We start from the raw sequence: 10,348 nt of genomic DNA on the forward strand, positions 1-10,348 counted from the left end.
ATAATGACAAATTTTATGTTTGTCATTATAAGTAATTAGAGAAACTATATCTATATGGAGTAATTATGCTTAAAAGGTTTGCTATAGCTGAAAATTTTCTTATATATAGTGCAGTCCTCTGCCTATTTCAACTTATTTGGCTTGATTCAGACTATGGGGTCAAATAAATTAATAATCAATCTAAATTGGACTATAAAATCTTTAATTTTTTAAACAAATTTTTAACAATTCAAAGTATTTAGAAAGTAATTGAGAAAATTATGATCAAGAAAAATATCTTTTGACTATCAAAATAGCTAATAACTCAATTTTCAAATATCATTTCTTACTTTGAAAATAAAAAAAAAAACATTTTTTCAAATACTCACAATTTTCATAATCATAAGACAAATAAATTAAAATGAAGAAAGTACTACTAAGATCCAGTATTAAACTGTTCGTCACTAGATCGAAATAACATTTGATGCTTTTACAAATATAACTTTAGAGTGTTCAATTCGGCAATGAATCGAAATAATATTGATGCTATTACAAAGAGAACTTTAGGATTATATAATTACTCAAAAAAACACTTGACGTTCAATGAATATCCTAAAATATGATCAATAATTGGTTTAAAAAAATTAGTGGTGGGCCCGAACTCATCCATACACATTTTAGATTATTTATTTATTTCCAATTAGAAAATCATTTTAAACTAAAAGAATCAATTGCTTTATTGCAGTTATGTTATAAAACAAATTATAATTAGCAAAAGTAGAAGGAAGACAAAAGAGAATTGTTCTATGTGTGTTCTACATTACTGAAAATATGGCTATATTTATAGTCAATTAACAAAGACAAAAGGTGGACAACTAGCTATTTAAGTAGTCCATTTAATTAATGGAACATCTACTAATAATACTTTAGAATAATTTACTATTTTATCTCAAAAAATATATATTATATGTGTGTATATGTGAGTGACTCTCCCTTTAGGAATTTTTTCGTTCTCATCCTCTTAGTTTAAGCACCTATAAAAGGATATATATTAATTAACAAGCTTAAATTATTACAATCCAACGAATCTTTTTCGTAAAAATTTAAATTGTAATAAATAATTAAAATTATTATATATATATATAATATTATGTTAAACTCTGTTCGACTTTCTCATCTACTTTTTTTATATATATACTTTGAACACTTTAATACAAATATTGGCTTACGATCCCAGAGTAACTTGTTATTGTACCGCAAATTAGAACTTGAATTATCATATAAAAGTAGCTACCTTTATCATAGCAACACATGGAATTAATTGACTCGGTAGTATTTTATAATCCACCGGCAAAAATTTTGTTTACATGGAAAATGTCAAAAGTGTATATTGTTTTCTTCTTTTTAAATTCCAATATTCTATCCATCATGTGTTTCATGGTGGAATGAGATAACCAGGAAAAAAACATGGAAACGAAAAAAAGAATATTTTTTTTCTGGCAGACCCCCTTCTCTTCTCGCACTTGCAACAAGTTTAATCAAACATAACCCCATTTTAACCACAACTTTATAAATTTTAAATAAATTAAAAAAATAATTAAAATTTATGACCAAACACCAAATAAGTTCTTGCAACAATTGATTTAATCAACAACCATAAATTTTAATAGACTTTTATTTATAACCGTAAGGTCACAGATTTCACTAAAAGTATGATAATATAAATAATGTAAAAGTTTTTATTTTTTTTTATTTTTTATACGTAATAGATTTGAAAATAACATAAAATATATGAATAAATTATTTTCTTTCATTCAAATATGTAAATAATTATAAGAGATCATTTTCACGTCTATTCGAAGCTAAATATTTTAAATTGTTAACTAGGTGACTAACAAATTCATTTATAAGGTTCATGAATCATGAGTTACTTTATGCACACCTTTGGAATGATGAAATCGTTCATACCAATTATCTGCACAAGTAAACTCCAAGTTTATTATGACATGTGGTATTTTCTTGAGTAAATTTCATATTTACTAATTGAGAAGAAAATTTTACATGTATTTCTTCTCAATTACTCTACCTCTTCTGAAGGTGAGTCATGATCTCATCATGATAAAATGCACATCCATATTAATAAGTTTCATTTTTGCACTATCACATTCACTTTCAATATTGGATTTATTCAATCCCAATCGATAGGCAATAATCATTAAATCATTGAGATGAAAACTTTGTAGCATTATCAATACAAGTGGACTTAACTTGATTATCAGAAAACTGTGTCCGTAATCATATTATTTATGTCAATAACTTCACAAATGTCAAGTTGCGAGATGACAATAGGCACATATGAGACCATCTATTAGGACCATAAAGTATCTAAACACCATTATGTGGGTGAATAGGTTCACAAATATCCCCATGTATACATTCGAAGAACACAGGGGACTCAATCTCAACTTTCGTTGATAATGGTCTAATCATAATTAACTTGCCTTGATAACAAGCAGTACAAGATAAATTCACCATTTAAAATAATCTTTAGATTTTTTAATGGATGTCCATTTGAATTTTCAATAATTTTTCTCATCATTATCAAAAGTCCTCATTCTTCATGAATGAAACACAATCATCTAAGTATAACAAATTATCATAACTTCATACCTCACTCTACATTCATGTGCAATATTCAATCACTTGTCTTCTTTCAGACATATTATGTATTGCTACCACATTCACTTTAAAGAATGAATTTGTATATGTAACATTTATCAAAAGTTCTCATTATTCATGAATGAGACACAATCATCTTGGCCTATCAAATTATGATAGTAGTACATCATTCCACATTCATGTGCATTATTCAATTATTTGTCATTGTTTAGACATATTATGCACTGTTATCACATTCAAAAAAAGTAATGGAGCAAATTCGGTGGAAGAGGTTTCATGACTTTTCACAAAAAGCACATTATTTTGCTTTAGTCATCATTATATCATCATTATGATGCATGCATTAAGACTTAAACCAAATGTCTTATCCATATAAGGCGTGTTAGGCCATAAATTGATGGGACTGGAACTCAATATCTTTCATCAAGGTGCACCAAGACTCAAACGTGATGTCTTACCCTCTTAATGCGATTAGACATGAATCCATCGTCTTACCCTTTTGATGCGATTGAAATTTGAATCCATCATATTACTCTAACAAATAACATAATAGATTAATAAAGTGCATCAAAATTTACCCTAAAATATTAAAATAAATTACCACTTGATGTAAAAACAAATTTAACCATAATGAGGCTTATAAAAAAAGGGCAACTCGTTGCACTAAAACTCTCGCTATATGCAAGGTTCGAGGAAGTAGCTTACTTTGTTGAAATTACAATTGAAAAATAAAATGAAGAAATTAACTTCACTTCTTGGCTGATGCGCGGATATCTCGCTCTCTTTAAGGAGATTCAAGCCCACTGTAGTAAATCGTTTCACTGGTCTAGCAGTAGTTCTCTTGACTTGTCCCCTCCAGGATACAACAACCTTATCACAAAAATGTAACTCAACAAACTCTAGACAAGAGTTGAGTTTAAAGCTCTACACAAAGAACACCTCCCTTCAACTAATAAGAACTCTCTTTTTTAGATAAACTTAACTCTCTCAATTGTTTCTTCTCTTATCTTATATTTCAAAACAAAGAAGACCTCTCTATTTATAGGAGAGAAAATCATACAAAGATGAAAAAATAATAGAATGCCAACATTATCATCATTTAGTGTATCATTATGATTTAGTGCACCATTATGATTTAATGCACCATTTATTAGTGATAATTAGATTAAAAATACATAATAATATGATTTAGTGCATCACTTATTAGTGATAATTAGATTAAAAATACATAATGGAATGATTTAGTCTTGCACTAAATAAAGATGATAATGAAAGACATTTTTATGCAACAACAACAACACTAAAGAAATAATAACATATGTCACTTATGCAAATTAATATCACTTAATATTGATATTAAAATGCTTAAACACTTACAATCCCCCACTCATTTTAATATTATATAAGAGAGTTTAACAGCTGAAGGAAGATTACTATACATAATGAAGGTGTGCTCTGCATTGAACCTCCACTTAGTGAAACAATAACTTTTACTCCAGAGTCGTAGTGGTCTCAGACTTGAACTATGACTGCTTAAGGGACATAAAATATTACTGCTCACACATAGTAATTAAAGTATTGTCACGAGCTTTATAAGCTAGCACATTACGGCCTTGTGCTATCTCAGTTTTATGAGTACTTTTGAGAATAAGCTCAATTCTCATAGGAAGCGGCCTACTTCCACACTCACATAGGTGAAATCTGTCGAGAGTGCTCCTGTAAGTTTATCACTCCACCCATACGCGCTACAGATTTTCATTAAGAGTTTTTTTTAAACTCAACCTCCACAATTCACTACAGGAAATAATGCACTCACATCATAGGGAGGAAATAAAAAATAGTGCATTTTTTCACAACAAGTCATCATATGATTCGTTTTTCCCATTGAACCTGGTTATAGGATCTCTAGTCTCCAGGTTGGGTTTCCTCACTAGCTGAAGCTAAAGCAATTAGTTCAGCCTCCATGGTAGAGTTAGCAATTATAGTTTTTTTTTATTTCCAACAAACAGCACCACCACCCAATGTAAAAATGTAACCAATGGTAGAGTAGGAATCACCTGCTAGAGTATTCCAATCTGCATCAGAAAAGCCTTCAAGTAAAGCAGGATATTTTTCTATAGAACAAACCACAAGTTTTTGTTCCAATTAAATATCTCATAACTCTTGTTATAGCATGCCAATGTTCATTACCTGGCTTGCTAGTAAACCTGCTAAGTACTCCTACTGCATATGCAATATCAGGCCTAGTACAATCAGTCACATATCTCAAACTTCCAATTACGCTAGCATATTCCTTTTGATTTATCCCATCATTTTCACTTTGAACAGAAAACAAGTGTACACTTGAATCAAAAGGAGTTAAAACATGCTTGCAATCAAGAAAATTATATTTTCTAAAATTTTCTCAACATATTGTGACTAGTCAAGGAAAATTCCATCACATGTTCTAGTAATTTAAATTCCCAGAATAAAATTTGTCTCACCAAGATCTTTCATATCAAAATGCCTTCTAAGAATGTTCTTAGTATCATCAATAACATTCATATTCGAGCCAAAGATCAATAAATCATCAACATATAGACAAATAATAACATGTGTATTATTCCAAGACTTATGATATATGCACTTATCACACTCATTTGTTTTAAAATTATTTTCAATCATGCAGGAATCAAACTTTTAATGCCATTGCTTTGGTGCCTGTTTCAAGTCATATAGGGTTTTAGTAAGTTTACATACTTTGCTTTCTTGGCCTGCTTCAACAAAACCTTCAGGTTGTTCCATATAAATTTCTCCATTAAGGTCTCCATTTAAAAAAGCAATTTTTACATCCATTTGATGAATATGCAAATCAAAAATTGCAGTCATTGCAATTAGAAGTCTAATGGATGTAATTCTTGTAACCGGAGAAAAAGTATCAAAAAACTCTAGGCCTTCTAGTTGCTTAAATCCTTTAGCAACTAGTCTAGTCTTATATTTATCGATTGATCCATCTGGTTTTAACTTTTTTCGTAAGACCCATTTGCAACCAATTGTTTTACAACCTGGTGGTAAATCAACTAACTTTCAAGTTTTATTAGAAATTAGTGATTCCATTTCATCATTTACAGCCTCTTTCCAAAAAATAGAATCATGCGAAGATAAAGCTTCTTGTAAAGTGAAAGTGTCATCTCCAACATTAAAAACATAAAAATCAGGCCCAAAATCTTTTTCTACTCTAGCTCTTTTACTTCTTCTTAACTCAAAATCATCAATTTCTTTATTTTTTAAAATGGAAGAAGAAGAACTAGGTAGTGATAAAATATTTTGTTCAATTCTTTGACCCCCACTATTTTTAGAATCAAAAGGAAATTTATTTTCATGAAAAATAGCATCACCTAATTCTATTACAATATTATCTTCAAGATTAAAAAATCTATAGGATGTACTATTTGAAGCATAACCAAGAAAAGCACAAGTAGTAACTTTCTTACCCAATTTTGTAATTTTGGGATCCATTAGCCTTTACAAAGGCTAGACAACTCCAAACTCTTAGATATCTCAAATTTGGCTTGTGACCTTTCCACAATTCAAAAGGTTTTAGTTTAGTCTTTTTATAAGGCACTCGATTTAACACATAACACGCAGTCAAAATAGCTTCACCCCAAAAATTCAAAGGTGCATTTGACTCAATAAGCATGTCATTAGTCAATTCAACCAAAGTTCTATTTTTTCTTTCCGCTACACCATTAGATGAAGGAGAATAAGGAGGAATAGTTTCATAAATTATTCCCAATGATCTAATAAAAGAATTAAACTCATTTGACTCATATTCACTGCCTCTATCAGTTCTAATTCTTTTTATTTTCATTCCAAACTGATTTTCAACCTCATTGAGAAAAAAATTAAAATTTTCAAAAGCATCACTTTTATTTTTCATTAAGTAAACATACGTAAACTTAGAAAAATCATCAATGAAAGTGATAAAATATCTATTTCCTCCACGAGTTAAAATTTCTCCAAGTTCACAAATATTAGTGTGAACTAATTCTAATAAATCAGTTCGGTTTTTATGTATAACATAATTTAAAAGTAGTATATCTAAAATCGGGTCGGTTTGAGTTCGGTTTGATTTTTTTTAGTTAAAATCAAACCAACCCTATAATGGTCGGATTTTTTTTCCAAACACCAAACCAAGTCAAACCAAATCACTAATTAGGTTTTTTCCCGATTTGATTCGATTTATCGATTTGGTGCGATTTATCGATTTGACCTGTATAGCCCTAATGGCAACTATGTACAGGATAGAGTAGAGAGATCAACATATACCAGTGGTATAATACCACCGTTGATAAGTACTTATAGAAAACATACTTTTTATCCTTTTAAAATAATAAAGTGCACAATAGTAAATTTAATTAGCATATTTAAAGAAGGCACAATTGCTTACCGTGATATCCAGTAAGATATCTCCATGATTTGCAAGTTTAAATACATAAAGTGATTGACCAGAAAGCCTTTTGCAAATCATTATTATAATTGATTATTTAGGTCCTTTTAGATATAGTAACATACACACAACAACAACAATAACAACCCAGTGAAATCCCACATCGTGAGGTCTGGGGAGGGTAGAGTGTACGCAGACCTGACTCCTACCAATGTAGGACGGCTGTTTCCGAAAGACCCTCGGCTCAATAAAAGCATAGAAAAAGGTCAGACAAGAATATTAGAATAAATAAGTAAGTAGATGACGAAAACGGTTCAAACAATATTATAATCAAAGCACAAAAACAGTAGATATTATTATTGGATAATAACATAAATACCATAAATAGCATACATCAGAGTACAAGAAATCATAGTGCGTTACTACGCCTACGAATAAGGGAGAATAAAACCATTATGTACTAGCCTTCTACCCTAATGTGTGTCCTCCACACCCTCTTATCTAGGGTCATGTCCTCGGTAAGTCGTAAATGCGCCATGTCCTGTCTGATCATCTCTCCCCAATATTTCTTCGGCCTACCCCTACCTCTTCTAAAACAATCCATGGTCAGCCTCTCACATCTCCGCACTGGTGCATCTGGGACTCTCCTCTTCACATGTCCAAACCATCTCAGTCGCGTTTCCCGCATCTTGTCTTCCACCGAGGCCACTCCTACCTTTTCTCGAATAGCCTCATTTCTAATCTTGTCACTCCTGGTATGCCCACACATCCATCTCAACATTCTCATCTCGGCAACCTTCATCCTTTGCACGTGGGAGACCTTAACTGGCCAACACTCCGCCCCATACAACATAGCTGGTCTAACGACCACTTTGTAAAACTTGCCCTTAAGTTGTGGTGGCACCTTCTTTTCACATAACACACCGGAGGCGAGCCTCCATTTCATCCATCCTGCCCCAATACGGTGTGTGACATCCTCGTCGATCTCTCCGTTGTCTTGCATGATAGAACCAAGGTACTTAAAACTACTTCTCTTTTGGATGGCTTGGTCCCCGAGCCTAACTTCCGTGCCAACCTCTTGAGGTGTCTCACTGAACTTACACTCTAGGTACTCTGTCTTGGTCCTACTCAGCTTAAACCCCTTAGACTCCAAGGTGCGTCTCCAATCTTCCAGCTTAGCGTTAAGTCTGCTACGAGTCTCATCGATGAGGACTATGTCGTCCGCAAAAAGCATACACCATGGCACCTCACCTTGAATTTGTCGCGTCAATCTATCCATCACCAAGGCAAATAGGAACGGGCTAAGAGCTGATCCTTGGTGCAACCCCATCATAACCGGAAAGTGTTCTGAGTCCCCTCCTATTGTCCTTACCCTAGTTTTGGCACCCTCGTACATGTCCTTGATCACCCTTATGTACGCTACATGTACACCTTTAGCCTCCAAATATCTCCATAGTATCTCTCGTGGGACTTTATCGTAAGCCTTTTCCAAGTCGATGAACACCATATGCAAGTCTCTTTTCCTCTCCCTATATTGCTCCATTAGTCTCCTCATAATGTGGATGGCTTCTGTAGTTGAGCGTCCTGGCATAAATCCGAACTGGTTCTCTGAAATAGACACGCCTCTCCTCACCCTCATCTCTACTACTCTTTCCCACACTTTCATAGTATGGCTTAGAAGCTTAATACCTCTATAGTTGTCACAGCTCTGGCTATCCCCTTTATTTTTGTAAAGCGGGATCATGATGCTCGATCTCCATTCTACGGGCATCGTTGTCGTCGTAAAGATGACATTAAATAACCTAGTCAGCCATTCCAAACCTACCGAGCCCGCACTCTTCCAAAATTCTCCAGGGATCTCGTCAGGTACGGTCGCTCTTCCCCAGCGCATCCTACGAACAGCATCCTTAACCTCATCGACCGTAATACTCCTACAACCCCCAAAATCGTGACTCCTTCCTTTATGTTCCAAATCTCCCAACATAATTTCTCTGTCCCCTTTGTCATTCAAAAGTTTATGGAAGTATGACTGCCATCTTTGTTTGATAAGGGTCTCCTCTACCAATACTTTTCCGTCTTCGTCTTTAATGTACTTCACTTGATCCACATCGCGTGCCCTTCTCTCCCGGGCCCTGGCTAGCCTGAATAATTTTCTGTCCCCACCTTTCTCTTCCAATTCACCATAAAGACGTTCAAAAGCTGCTATTTTTGCCGTTGCAACCGCCGACTTCGCCTCGTTCCTCGCTATCTTATACAGTTCTCTATTTGTCCACTTCTCCACCTCATCCTTGCTCTCCATCAACTTAGCATACGCCACCTTCTTTGCTTCCACTTTCCCTTGCACTTCTCCATTCCACCACCAGTCCCCTCGATGCCGACTACGACTGCCTGTCGAGACTCCTAGCACTTCCTTTGCTACAACCCTAATATAACTAGCTGTCCTATCCCACATATCGTTTGCATCCCCACTACTATCCCAGGCCCCCATATCCTTCAATTTCTCTCCCATCTCGAGGGCACTAACCGTTGTCAAACTCCCCCATCTGATCCTAGGTCGTTCTTCCCCGACCCTCCTCGTCCTTGTCATCTTTATCCCTAAATCCATCACTAAGAGCTTATGTCGGGTTGTAAGGTTGTCGATCGGGATGACCTTACAGTCTTTGCACAAACCTTTATCATCCTTTCTGAGGAGTAAAAAATCTATCTGAGTTTTAGCCACTGAGCTACGGAAGGTTACCAAGTGGTCCTCCTTTTTTGGGAAACTCGAGTTGGCTATCACCAATCCAAAAGCTCTTGCGAAATCCAACAGTGCGGTTCCTCCTCCATTTCTGTCCCCGAAGCCAAAGCCCCCATGCACATCATCATACCCTCCCGAAGTAGATCCGATGTGCCCATTGAAATCCCCTCCCACGACAAGCTTCTCAGTAGGTGGTATGCCTACCACTAACTCGTCCAACTGCTCCCAAAAGCGACAATTACATGAATATCTTTGACAGATATTGTGTGAATTTCATCTATAATCGAAAATCAAATTCAAGATAGTAAAGTTTTGTACTCAAATTCAAGATGGTAGAGTATCGTGCTGATAACGTGTTATGAAACTATATAAAATAATAAGAAAAATAAAGTAGGAGAAGAGACAAACTTCTTATTTCCTTGAGGAATATTTAAGAGTTAATTAGAATGAAGAAAAACCCTTTTATTTAAATATTTCCTTGGCCGTAGATCTAAAAGGATTCAGCCATAGGCCCGACCGGATAT

The sequence above is a fragment of the Solanum dulcamara genome, chromosome 5, assembly GCF_947179165.1.
Source record: "Solanum dulcamara chromosome 5, daSolDulc1.2, whole genome shotgun sequence".
NCBI classification, from domain to species: Eukaryota; Viridiplantae; Streptophyta; class Magnoliopsida; order Solanales; family Solanaceae; genus Solanum; species Solanum dulcamara.